Below are 14,180 nucleotides of genomic sequence, written 5' to 3'. Positions count from 1 at the left end.
CTCTCTCTCGGATACGCTGTACATCTTGGCGGAGCAAGGAGAGATCGCACTGCACCTTTTCCATCTTATCGGAGAGACGCTGTTCACTGCCGGCTATAGCCTCCAGCACTTGTTGAATAGACGGGGCCCCCACCACTTCCGGGGAATCAACCGCTGTCTCAGGAGGGAAGGTCGAGTGTGTTGGAGAGGCTTCTTGAGAAGGAGCCGGTGCAGCCCTAGGGTTGGGTTGCCTGGTAAATTTTTCAAGTTTGGCCGCGGCCGCACTCCGGCCGCCCCCCACCATGCTGAGCAGGAGCAGTCACACACTTCCCAGATTAAGGCTATAGTATAGGGTTGTGGCTAGATGACGGACGCAGCCAGGCCGCGTATAATCAGTGGCGGGAATCAGCCGCGTACAGTCAATATGTCAGAATAGTAAAATAGGATGATGGTACGTAGTACACTGTGAGAAATTGGTGCAGCACAGCAGTGTAGGCAGATCTGATTTAAGTGCAGTTCCAGTATGTTATATTGGAAGGGCAGTGCACAATAAATAGCTGAGTTTGTCTCCAGTCTCAGGTAGGTATTAGCATAGTCATTAGGAGAGTAGTAGTAGAAGAAATCAGTGTGCATTAAAGGATCCTGTCAGGAATGGGAGAGAGCAGCATGCAGAAAGGTCTCAGAATGCAGGGACAGTTCGCAGGGCATATGAGAATATGTGAATCCCATCAGGTGATTTTACATGTGACCATGCGTGGGCAGCAGCCTATAATCAGCTTCTAAGATGGCCGCCGTGCCTCTTCCCCTTCCCCAGGAGTACCTTAATCTTTTCCAGCTACCAGGGCCCCAGATCACGGCCCGACAGGCAGAGGAGATGTTATCCCCTGTTTCCAGACTCTCAGCGGCTTCCGGCAGCAGCAGCAACCCGCCGTTCGAGCTGCGGGCGACTCGCGGTCCGGGTCGCCGAAAATCGAGGCCGGGGATCCGGAGGAGGTGCAGGCCGCAGGGCTGGAAGTCGGGAAATGCCGCTCCACGAGTCCCGGAGAGTGCGCGATGAGGTGCCCGCCGGTGCCCACAGCCTGTGGTGATAGATTCCGGCCGGGCAGAGACACCAGAGGGGGTCAGGATTGATTGCAGGAGTTAATGGCCAGGGAGCTCCCGAACTCCGCTGCCTACTCCTCAGCCGTCGTAGCCACGCACACTGTTTCTTAATAGTATATGTGCAATTGCAAAGTGAGTTTGACGTGAGACAAAGTGGCAGATAGGACAATGCATTAATTGAATTTTGCCCGCTCTTAGTGCGCCGTTATCCACTGAGCTCAGACGTCAGTGAGATCTGAGAAATAACATCTCCTGTTACTGAGAGAGCGATACACATATGAGGACAAAATGAATACTTAAGTGTCCATCTGCTCGTGCCAAGCCGCTGATCGCCGAGCTCCAGCGTCTATGCTGCCTCTCTAATCTCCTCTCCTTGCGGTCTCAGGTCATGTGAGCGTCCTCATCATGATCCTCCTGTTCACCTCCCTGACGTACGTTTCACAGAATTAGCTTGTTCACAGGTGGTGTGACACCACCTGTGAACAAGCTAATTCTGTGAAACGTACGTCAGGGAGGTGAACAGGAGGATCATGATGAGGACGCTCACATGACCTGAGACCGCAAGGAGAGGAGATTAGAGAGGCAGCATAGACGCTGGAGCTCGGCGATCAGCGGCTTGGCACGAGCAGATGGACACTTAAGTATTCATTTTGTCCTCATATGTGTATCGCTCTCTCAGTAACAGGAGATGTTATTTCTCAGATCTCACTGACGTCTGAGCTCAGTGGATAACGGCGCACTAAGAGCGGGCAAAATTCAATTAATGCATTGTCCTATCTGCCACTTTGTCTCACGTCAAACTCACTTTGCAATTGCACATATACTATTAAGAAACAGTGTGCATTGGTCTCTTTGGCAAATGCTATGCCAGTAATCATATGACAGTGTATCAGTACCTATCCATATGCAAGTTATTATCATTGTTTTTTTGGAACATAAAAACTATTGTGCATATCATAGCAAAATGTATTGAGGAAAAAAATCACCTAGCATATGATCTTTCTTTTGGGGATTATTGTATATATCCCCTCCTTGGGTTCATTTTCTGGCAAATCCTGTCCGTCTATTACATGGAAGACGGACACTTTATAGATACACTGTGGATACATGCTTTTCAAGTTATTGTGACAAAATCTTCCTATTTTTAAAAGACAAACATCTATACTTTGTTATGCAATATGGCATCAATTAGCTCTTAATTGGATAATTGAGATTGCTATACAACTTGTTTGTCTTTTGTCCTCCTAATAATTTCTATATCATTCTTGGTTCTGCACATTATTTGATTATGATATAATAGGAGGTGTATGTATAATCTTTGAGCTCATATTTTCACAATAACCTTGTTTTTCCTTTAATAGGGTGATCCAATTAACCAATAGAGACGATTTCTCTTTGGATCATATACTAACACCGTGGCATGTTATCAGTAAAAAAGTGATCTATATCTGCCTTATTCGCAGCGCAAACCCAACTTTCATAGGTGCTGCACAGCACATAATGAAACATACAGGCATCTCTTGCGGGCTGAGAAACCTTTAACCACATGATTTAAATCCACGTATACCTACAGATTTGGGTTACATTTTGGTGCAATGATGGTTAAAACACATATTTTCTCCCTAGAGGTTACTCGGACAATTTGGTAACAAGGTGCTTACCAATATCCCTCTACCATTCATATACTAGTGGTAGAAATTGCCAGATCAATGTTGATCTACTACCATACCACACCGCGCATGCCCAATCTCGTCTGATCTTGGAAGCAATACGGTGTTGGGCCTGGTCAGTACTTAGGTGGTGGACCACTAAGGAATACCAGGTGTTGTAGGTTTTTTTTGACGGCATTAATTTGGTTATAGTACCAACTCCATATATCCAAGTACTCTGAGCCTGGTGATTAATGCCGTGTATTTTCATCGATATCTTCACAATTTAGCTTTACCAGGTGGCTTACATTTATTAGCCATTAATATAGTGAAACAATATAACTGGTGTACCAATATTTTAGTTTAATATAATTAAAGGTTACATTTTAATTATTTCATTTTTCATATTATTACTCATTATCTATAATACTATTTGTTTCCAAGTGGGAGTGCTCCCAACAAAGGTCAGTTTTTTCTTTCTCTTTCCCCCTTACTGTACAATTTATCACTCTAAACAGGCTTGACAAATCTGGGCCTTTGTCCTAAATTCATGTGAGCCATAAAGGCCCCTTTCACACCGCACAAATAATCCGGCATCGACCCGGCATATTGACGTGTCGACACGGGTCGGTGTGCGGTGTGAAATGGGCCATGGTTGAATTCCCAGGTCACCTGACACAGCCAAAACAGCCAGCCAGTTGGGAGGTACGCACTAGTTATGTACTAATAAGTGATTCTGACAATACCTTGTTAATGTAACAAGGGAGCAAAATCCCATTTATCAATACAAGGATAATTGCAAGCACACATTTATGCAGTCCCAGAAAATGGAAATGTTACTTTGCCAAAAATGAATCAGAATGGGTGAGAATAAATTCATATCATATTACTTGCTCTATAAATGGATGTTTATCTAGTACAGGAACCGGGCGGTACACTAGAAATTGTTTGCCCAGACCTAATCGCAGCACCTCCTGCATCCTGAAGTGAGCACACTTGATAATATAGGGGAGGTGGATTTTTATACATTTATAAAGCACCACACATTTTACAGGAATCTAAAACAAATAAACTAAGAAAATGCAATGTATTGGCAAATAAAAAAGAAAGGGAAGTGTAACGTTTTATATAAATTTGACTGAAGCTAATAACGTGCATAGAGCCGTCTTTTCGTATGGGCTCAATGGGCACTTGCCCAAGGGCCCCAGGAGTCTAAGGGTCCTATGCTGATAGCTGGGTGTCCCCTCTTTCCAGGGGTAAAAATCGGCCCTGGGGAACCGGAGATATCCAACTTCAAAGTAGTGGTCCCTATCCAATTCTGTTAATTGCTCTTCCAAGCCAGATAGCTCGGGTTCTGTCTGACTTATACCCCTTTCACACCGCCAATGCCGGATCCCACCCAGGAATTGGAAACGGGTCCTTCTCGGGTGGCATTACACGCTGTTGCTGGCTTCCCCGACCCGGCAATACGTTGGGGCGGGTTGCCATAGCGGTGCAAGGGCATAGCCGGCAGTGGGGTCGGAGCTGGGAGATGAGCTCATTCCCGCGCAGCCGCTCCTGGTTGTAGTGAACGGGTCCCGGGTCGCATCAACCCGGGTGCCGGTTTACACTGACACTGACCCGGTATTCAACCCGGGAATAACACTACTTTATTCCCGGGTCGAATTGCCAGATGAGGCGACCCAGAATTTTGGCTATGGCACTGTCACACCGCACGTTGACCCGGCAATATGCCGGGCCGATACCGGGTTATTTGTGCGGTGTGAAAGGGGTATTAAGAGTTTTTGTGAGGATATACTCCAAAAGCTGGGACTCTCCCCTATTGGTGTACACTGACAGCTTGTCTCTATTATGGCCAGAACCAGGGACGTCAGCCTTCAGCCAGCTGGCCCCTGCTCCAGCTCCACACGCCTGGTATGCAGTTTGTTTTTTTTCGTTGGTGGATTGCTCTGGCTCCTGAACTCTGATCCCCAAGTCCCCAGTACCTCCTGAAAGGTGGGACTCCCTAGTTTTTTTTATCCCATTCAAAGCTAAGAAATCTGTTTTCAGGAACTTGAGATATCTGCAGTCAAGCAATCTGCCCCCCCCCCACCAGAAAATGATGACTATTAAGCCCAATCCACTATCCACCCCTCCCCTATGTATTAAACAGCCCCTACCACCCTGGAAGTCATGTACCAGGGCCCCCTTCTACAGTTTAGTGTTCTCCCTCCAGGCCCATCTGTGCAGTAAAGAAGCAATTGGCAGAAATTACTGCTCCAGGTAATACATGGGGAGTGGAAGATATAACACCTACTACTGCCCGTGGGACATCAAAGCTGCCATTGATAGCACCCTCCACCCCTACCGCTGGAGGATGGGTAGGGGCTCCAGTGCACTGCTGTGCCCAGGGGCCTTTACTGTTGTTGAGACGGAACTGAACGTGCAGGTCTGGTAGCAGTCAGTGACAAAAAATGACTGTTCTTTGCTGCATGTTTATAAGCAATTGCAACACGTAATTCACACAATTGAAATTATATGACCTCTGTGTGACTTTTTCATGTCTGTTTCATTGTTTTGAAACAATATCTGTAATAAAGCTTAACATAAGGTGTCTGCTTTATTATTGTGAACTCAGGAATTATTTTTGTAGCTTTTTAAAATGTAGTCCCGGTAGAGGAAGGATATCCTGCAGTCACAGCTCTATTTGCACTGATGAAGAAACCAACTCCCATCATCCAGTAGCTGCAATTATTCAGGTTCGGTCTCCTCTGTGACTTGACCAAGATGCCTGCAGCACAATTAGAACATTTAAAGTTACCTAACAAAACCATACTTCCTGTATGGTTTAACGGGATTTTGCTGTAGATCAAAGGAAGGCTTTGTAGTACACTTTGCCAATTAATTTCAAAGCACACTTTACCAAAGGGTGTGATATAATATACAGATGGTCGGTATACAGGCGGTCACATGACCAACTGCCTCATCCGGACATTATTCACTCCCCTGCCCCCTACCCTAACCCGCCTGGGGTGGTGGCTAGGGCCAAGATAGTGGGGGGTGTCGGCTACTGCTAATCACAGAGGATGGCAGCTAGGGCGAAGACATGGAGGGCGGCTACGGCCAACTCCCCTGTAGTGACTAACCTTTCCGCTCCCCCCGCCCGGGCCTTAACCACAGCCCTCACCCCAATACTTACATTTGGATGCTATCATTCGGGGTTCAACCACCGGTTTTCAGAGTGGTGTCAGGATTCCAGCATCTGTCACCTGACCTAATCCCGGACTGGGATCTGAGTATCACTCGCTTTTTATTGCTGTAATAATCAGTGATAGTAAATCTTCTTACGACCCAATATCAAACACTAGGCCCCTTCAGTAACTACACCTCCTCCTCAGGTGGGAGGAGGAGATGTGTCAGACCACTGGGAGAGATAAAGTAAAAAAGTTGAATATAGCAATAACAAATCAGCTTCCAAGTGCCATTTTATAGACTGTGCTAGATAAATGACAGAAGCTTGATTTCTACAGTATGTTCAACTTCTCGACTTTAGCTCTTTCAAAAGTTTGATATATGCCTCCAGATGTCACATTGCTGACTCTGTTACTGGTATATTTTTCTCCTTTGTGAATACAGACAAATCTGTTTTATATATTTTTGTACCTGTCTGTTCTATCTTCTACAATTCATCTCCTGGTACAGACCAGAGTGTGCTAGAAGCACCACAGCAGACACCCCTGGCAGGAAAGAACAACTGCACGGGTTGTGACAGGTGCAGTATCCTAGAATAAATACTAATATAATAACAATTCAAATTAAATTACGCCAAACCAGTGCCCCCGGGAGAAAACAAAATGTTCCAAATTCAAGATCCAGACTACAGATTACCCCATTCGTTCTCCTAATAATTTTGACTGCAGTCATGTTCCCCATCTTTTCTGGAGCAGTCATTCTCCTGGTTAGTGGAAGTATCCTAATGCAACACTACTACTCCTGACTTACAACCGCAGTATCAAACAATCTAGTGTATGTAGTCTGATGTGTTAGAGGAAAGAGTGTCAACGGGAAAGTCCTGAGCTATCCCCCAGCTACCTACAGTATATCACTATGCTGCTCTCCAATGCCTCAGCCTCCTTCTACAATGGCCCCAAATTTTGCAAACAGAGGGGGTAATACAGACTGGATCGCGGCAGCAACAGTCTGAAACCTTTTGTGGAGTGCGCACGCGCAGCGTGTCCGTACCATTGAGAGGGTGGGCCGGGGTGGCTTCATGATGTCACACGCAGGTGCAGCGGACCCGGGACGCTGGCGAGTAGCCGCCTGCCAGCGCAACTAGGCTTCGCAGGCAGGGAGCTACTCAGCGGGTGCAAAAACAAATGCCAGAAGGGCCGATGGCCTGTTGGGCTGGTGCAGCCACAGAGAGAGCTGGGATAGCCGCACGTAGCGCAGCTTCTGGCTCTCTATTTCGCCCGCCCCCTCGATGTGCATGTCTGTAAGAAAGATGGTCGCGTGCCGTGAGTCTACGCCCCCCTGACTTGCAGCATGCCACCGTAAGCAGTGTTGGCGCCCCTTGTGACGTGTGGAGGCAAGCGCGCACACATTAATGCATGGGCCAAAAAGCAGCCTCAGTCCGTCCCTGCGTACAACTATCCTCAAATCACGCCAAATAGCCCCATCAAAGACTTTGAAACTTATCAGCATCAAATCACGAATCCTAAATATCTAGCGATCTAAGGCGTAAAGCTGAGAAAAAAGAAGGAAAAAACTGAGGAAAAAGTGCACAATGTACTGTAACAAAGGTTCTCAAACACGGTCCTCAAGGCACCCCAAAGGTCCAGGTTTTAAGTATATCCATGCTTGGCCACAGGTGACTTAATTAGTACCTCAGTCAATTTGATTTAATCATCTGTGCTGAGCTATGGATATACTTAAAACCCGTACTGTTGGGGGTGCCTTAAGTACCGCACTTGAGAACCTCTGACAATTCTTTTGTTACAAAAATACTAGTCCTAAGTACCTGGTAAACTGAAAGCAAAGTGAGAGGCTCAATTTGCAGAGAAGTAGCAAATCTGAAGAAAAAGTAGCCAATTAAGAGAAAAGTATACTGATTGTATAAAAAGGAAAAAGATAGGTGTGACACACCTTATATTTATTTGTTTTAAAATAATTATTTTGCATCAAAAAAACAAATCCCTAGTACCTAGCAAACTATATGCAAACTAAGGTGCAACACTGAGGAAAAGTAGAAAAAAAATGAGGAAAAAGTGCACAGCATAGGAATCACGCTATATTACACAAAAAGGATTGTAGTCTCAGAAAACGTTAAATGTTACTGATAGCCAGTGAAGTGTTTCAATGGTCACATGTTCATTTTACAGAGGGTAGAAAAAAAAATACATAGGGCTGACAGATGAGCACAGAGTATACTTCTTTATGAAAGCCCTCCAGGGAGAAAAAAAAATTGTGAAGTTCACATTTGCTGTAAGCAGTTGCTAAGTTACAAAAAGTTTATTATATTACAAAGATAAATAGACTGTTCATGAAAAAAATAGGATTTTAATACCTACCGGTAAATCCTTTTCTCTTAGTCCGTAGAGGATGCTGGGACTCCGTAAGGACCATGGGGTATAGACGGGATCCGCAGGAGACATGGGCACACTATAAGACTTTGAATGGGTGTGAATTGGCTCCTCCCTCTATGCCTCTCCTCCAGACCTCAGTTAGAAAACTGTGCCCAGGGAGACGGACATTTCGAGGAAAGAATTTATTGTTTAAACACGGTGAGTGTCATACCAGCTCACACCACGAACATACCGTAAAACGTGGCATTCAATAGAATACCAGCCAACGGAATGAAAACATATACAGCCACATGCTGAGAAAATATGTAACACAACCTGTGTGTCAACACAACCAATAATAAGACACCGCACGCCATGGCATGAACAACGTCAGCAACAACCTGACAGAAAAGATACACCACAAGAGTGTAACCATAACCAATAACTGCAGACACAGCACGCACTGGGACGGGCGCCGAGCATCCTCTACGGACTAAGAGAAAAGGATTTACCGGTAGGTATTAAAATCCATATTTTCTCATACGTCCTAGAGGATGCTGGGGACTCCGTAAAGACCATAGGGTTTATACCAAAGCTCCAGACCGGGTGGGAGAGTGCGGACGACTCTGTAGCACCGATTGAGCAAACAAAAGGTCCCCATCAGCCAGGGTATCAAACTCGTAGAGCATAGCAAAAGTGTTTGAACCCGACCAAGTAGCCGCTCGGCAAAACTGAACCGTCGAGACTCCTCGGGCAACCGCCCAAGAAGAGCCCATCTTCCTAGTAGAATGGGTCTCCACCGACTTCGGTAATGACAATCCAGCCGTAGAACGAGCATGCCGAATCGTATCACAGATCCAGCGTGTAACAGACTGCAAAGACGCAGGCGCCCCAATCATGCAGGGAGCATAGCAGACAAACAAAGCCTCTGTTTCCCCAATCTGAGCCAAATTGGCGACCTAAATATTCGAAGCCCTGCCTACATCGAGAGGCTTTGAATCAGCTAATGTCGAAGTACCCACCGGCATCAAAATAGGCTGATTTCTGCGAAACCCAGAAACCACATTTGGCAGAACTATTAACTGAGTTCTCAATTCCGCTCTATCCACATGGAAGATCAAACAGGGCTCTTGTGAGACAAAGCCGCTACTTCGGACACCCACCTTGCGGACGTCAAAGCCAATAGCATGACCACTTTCCAAAAGAGAAATTTTAACACAACCTTTCACAAAGGTTCCAAACAGTGTGACACAAGAAAACGCAACACCACGTCAAAGTCCCACAGTGCCAACGGGGGCACAAATGGAGGTTGGATGCGCATTACTCCTTTCACGAAGGTCCGAACTTCCGGAAAGGTTGCCAATTCTTTCTTGAAAGAAAATGTATTAGGCCAAAACCGCACTTAAATGGAGCCTAAGTTTAGGCCTGCACCCACACCTCTCACCTGAACAAACCGCTGACGGATGTCTCACCCATGCACAGGGTGATAACAAGCGGCTTTCAACTACCTATCCCGTGCAGTAAGAGATTACAACGTCTCAGTGAGTAACAGCAACCGGTTAGTTTATTATTCATATTTGCTCCAAGGAAACAGCTATTTAAATCTGGACACTTCTATATGGTCATAGACGCTAATTACACCATCTTGCAGTACTTCATTTCCATTTGAACTGTTAGATATGGAACTAATGTGAGAGATTAATCCTATCCTACAGAGACGGGCTCTCCCTTATTTCAGCGTCCCTTTCACATATTAATACACCATATGTTTGTATTAGAGGCTTATAATACCTCAGTTATATGCTCTGTGTATTGTTGTGGTCTTTTAATTAGTCTGTTATCGTTTTTATGTTAATAAATTGTTTTTTTATCAACATCATTGGTACTGTGCGCCGACCTGGTGGTTTGTTTTAGTTGCACCTACACCTGCTTGCAAAGAATGGAGAAGAACGACCCAGCTGAAAGTCTTCCGTAGTAGGCTTCTTGGATTCACACCAAGACACATATTGTCTCCAAACACGGTGGTAAGGCTTTGCCGTTACTTCTTTTCTAGCCTGAAGAAGTGTGGAAATTACTTCACTGGGAATAGCCTTTCTGACTAGGATATGACGTTCAACCGTCACGCCGGCAAACGCAGCCACGGTAAGTCTTGATACACGCCCGGATTTTGCTGTAACAGTTCCTCACGTAGAGGAAGAGGCCATGAGTCTTCTATGAGTAAACCTTGAAGAAACTGGATACCAAGCCCTCCTTGGTTAGACCGGAACAATGAGGATCGCCTGAACCTTTGTTCTTCTTACGTTTATCACCTTCAAAAGAGTGAAAACGGAGGGGACACATAGACCGACTGAAAACACTCAAGAAGTCCCGAGGACGTCCACTGCTATAGCTTGAGTGTCCCTTGACCCGGAACAATATCCTTGAGATCTCTCGTTGAGGCGAGAAGCCAGCATGTCGACTTGAGGCACTCCTCAAAGACTTGTCACTTCAGTGAAAACTTCTCGATGACGACTGTATTTCTCCCGGATGGAGATCGCGTCTGCAGAGGAATCTATTTCTCCGTCGTTCACATCCGGAACGAAGGCTGCTAATATAGCGTTTACCAGTCTTTTCACCCAGCGGAAAATCTTTTTGCGGCTTCTGCCATTGCCGCTTTGCTCCTTGTTCCGCCCTAGCGGCTTACTTACACCACTGCTGTCAGATCGTCCGACAATTAAAACGGGCAGATCATGAAGTATATGTTCATTGAAAATAGCTCTTAATTCAAGAAAGCTTATTGAAGACAAGCTTCCCAGCTTGACCTTTTCCTCTGGAAATACTTCCCTTGCAAGGACCGCTCCCCAGTCTCGGAAATCTGCATGCATGGACACCAGGATCTCATCCTGGATTCCGAACCTTCGTCCCTCTAGGAGGTGAGAACTGAGCAGACACCACAGGAGCGATATCCTGGCCATTAGGATAGTATTCCGGTGCATGTGCAGGTGAGACCCGGACCACATTTCCAACTGGCCCCATGAAAACCACTCTGGCATTTGACCAGCTCACCGAAAAAGGCCTCTTAGGCCGCACCCATCTTCTTCATCAACGGAACATATTGATGGATTGTCATTGCAAATCTGATCCGACTCCGGATCCTCAGACCTCTTTCCACAGGAACACACAGAACTTCAACCGTTCCGTATCTACTCTGATACCCACCTCCGACGTCTGCGTCGTTGGGAATAACAGGCTTTCCCTGCGTTGAAGAACAGTCAGAGAGAAAACAACGATTTGCACCACTCACTTGTGTCTTTACCTCGCCTTATATATATATATATATATATATATATATATATATATATATATATTAGAGATGAGCGGATTCGGTTTTACTCGGTTCTCAAAACCGAATCTTATTGGCTATCCAAAACACGTGACATCCGTGAGCCAATAAGATTCGGTTTTGAGAACCGAGTAAAACCGAGTAAAACCGAATCCGCTCATCTCTAATATATATATATATATATATATATATATATATATATATATATATATATATATATAAGCGGATTGTCCGGAACCGTCGGGTCCCTAGTGACATTAATGTGTTCTGAATGTGTATGACCATGTACTGAATGCCTCAATTGTGGATCTAACAGGAAACCTTATGGTCGACAGAACACCTAGTATTCGTCGACAGCAGGGAGTAGTAACCAGGCAAAATAACATATTTGCGACCCCCGAGGGGTCAGAGGGAAGTATACACATATAATTTTAATAACACTCCCCCACATATACTACCATGTCTGTACTCGAGCTACAGGCCCATGGAACCGTACCATACATATACATATAAATATACATACAGGTATAAGGCAGTTACAGCATGTTAATTTACACCCAGTAATAACAGTTGGTGCCGACAGGGTCACCCACATACTACTGTGTCTCCCATACAGTGTTTACTTTTGACAAGCATACAACTACCAACCTGTTGACTCTGCATCTACTGTATCAAGTACCAACAGGCGTCGGCGATGCAGACAGTGATCCCCATAGCGGTTTGTGACAGAGCACTCACGCATGTCGACACATGGGGACTATAGTGGGTATATCTGACAGGGAACACACAGAGAAATATGCACAACAATGATTACATGCCCATTATCTAAAAAATAGTGCTATATTTCCCTCAAAATAGCACTAAAACACTGTGCCCCCCCCCCCCCCCCTCGTTTGCACTGTACACATTTTTGGCGGGGACAGAGAGAAAATGGCGCTGAACACTGTTGTGAGGGCTAAGCCCCGCCCCTCTTCGGTGCGCTTCAACCCCTGTTATGAATATAGCTGGTTATGCAGGCAGGGGACCATATATAGTGTCTACACACTGTATACCAGTTTTTCCCGACTCGATTTTTATATATATATATATATATATATATATATATTAGGGCTGGGCAAGTTAACGCGATAATATCGCGTTAACGCATTAGCTAATTAACGGGCGACAATTATTTTAACGCGCACCGGCAGCTGCCTTGGAAGGACAGAGGCTAAGCCGTGGCGCTATTCTAACTACAATGCCGTCCGTGAGCCAATCGGAGGTCACGGACCGGCAGCCAATCAGGAGCTGCCATTTGGCACCTACTGATTGGCTGCCAGCCCGTGACCTCCGATTGGCTCACGGACGGCATTGTAGTTAGAATAGCATTGCAGCTCTGTTCCTCCTTGCCGTGGCTGCCTGGCGGTTCGCAGGCAGCTGGCCCTGTCCCGATCTTTGCTGCTGCCTCCCGGGTCCCCTCAAAATGTAAGTTTTGTAGAATGCAGGGGGGAGGAATGGGCAGCAGTGCAAGTATGCGGGAACTTAGATATCTGGCACTGGGGGGGGGGGGGGATGTATACCTGGCACTGGGAGCATATCTGGCACTGGGGGAACTTGTGTACCTGGCACTGGGGTATAACTGGCACTGGGGGCATATCTGGCCCTGAGGGGCATGTATACCTGGCACTGGGGGCTTACCTGGCACTGGGGGCATATCTGGCCCTGGGGGGCATGTATACCTGGCGCTGGGGGCTTATCTGGTACTGGGGTATATCTGGCACTGGGGGCATATCTGGCACTGGGAGGACATGTGTACCTGGCACTGGGGGCATATCTGGCACTGGGAGGACATGTGTACCTGGCACTGGGAGTATATCTGTCACTGGGGGGCATGTATACCTGGCACTGGGGGAACATCTGTCACTGGGGGGCATGTATACCTGGCACTGGGGGCTTATCTGGCACTGGGGGATATCTGGCACTGGTGGGACATGTGTGGTGCATACAGTAGTTAGCTGCAGGCAGCCATGGAGACCGTGACAGCGCCGGTGCCATTTCAAGTGTATTGCTGGCCACCAGCGAGCCAATAGGAACTTGAGTACTGGCAGCCAACCAGGAGCGCAATACACTACTTTTGAATTCATTATTGAATCTTGCGCATAACAATGCGATTAATCGCGATTAATCTATGAAAATCATGCGATTAATCGCGATTAGAAATTTTAATCGTTGCCCACCACTAATATATATATATATATATATATATATATATATATATATATATATATATATACTGCTGTCCAGGGCGCACCCTCCTGCGCCCTGCACCCATGTAAAACCGTTGGTGTGTGGGAGCAATGGCGCGCAGCGCACCCGTGGCTGTTATACTGGCGGGGGTATCGTACACGGTGCCCAGGCACCGAATATGCTTTCTTGCCAGTGTAAAATAGACCCTCAGTAACTGCTGCCCAGGGCGCTCCCCCCCAGCGCCCTGCACCCTGTGAGTGCCGTTGGTGTGTGGGAGCATGGAGCGCAGCACTACCGCTGCGCTGTACCTCCGTTACTGAAGTTTTCTGCCGTCTGAAGCCTTCTGTTCTTCTAATACTCACC

The 14,180-nt window shown here is 46.3% G+C and overlaps 1 protein-coding gene and 1 pseudogene across 1 annotated transcript in view; one reads left to right on the top strand and one right to left on the bottom strand.

Moving 5' to 3' along the window:
• PIK3C2B (phosphatidylinositol-4-phosphate 3-kinase catalytic subunit type 2 beta) overlaps positions 1 to 14,180 on the bottom strand; it is a 257,575-nt gene that overhangs the window by 197,173 nt on the left and 46,222 nt on the right. The window lies entirely within an intron of this gene.
• On the top strand, positions 2,796 to 2,914 carry LOC135051761 (5S ribosomal RNA; annotated as a pseudogene).

The sequence above is a fragment of the Pseudophryne corroboree genome, chromosome 2 (assembly GCF_028390025.1).
Source record: "Pseudophryne corroboree isolate aPseCor3 chromosome 2, aPseCor3.hap2, whole genome shotgun sequence".
Classification (NCBI taxonomy): Eukaryota; Metazoa; Chordata; class Amphibia; order Anura; family Myobatrachidae; genus Pseudophryne; species Pseudophryne corroboree.
This window is presented reverse-complemented; position numbering and strand designations above follow the sequence as displayed.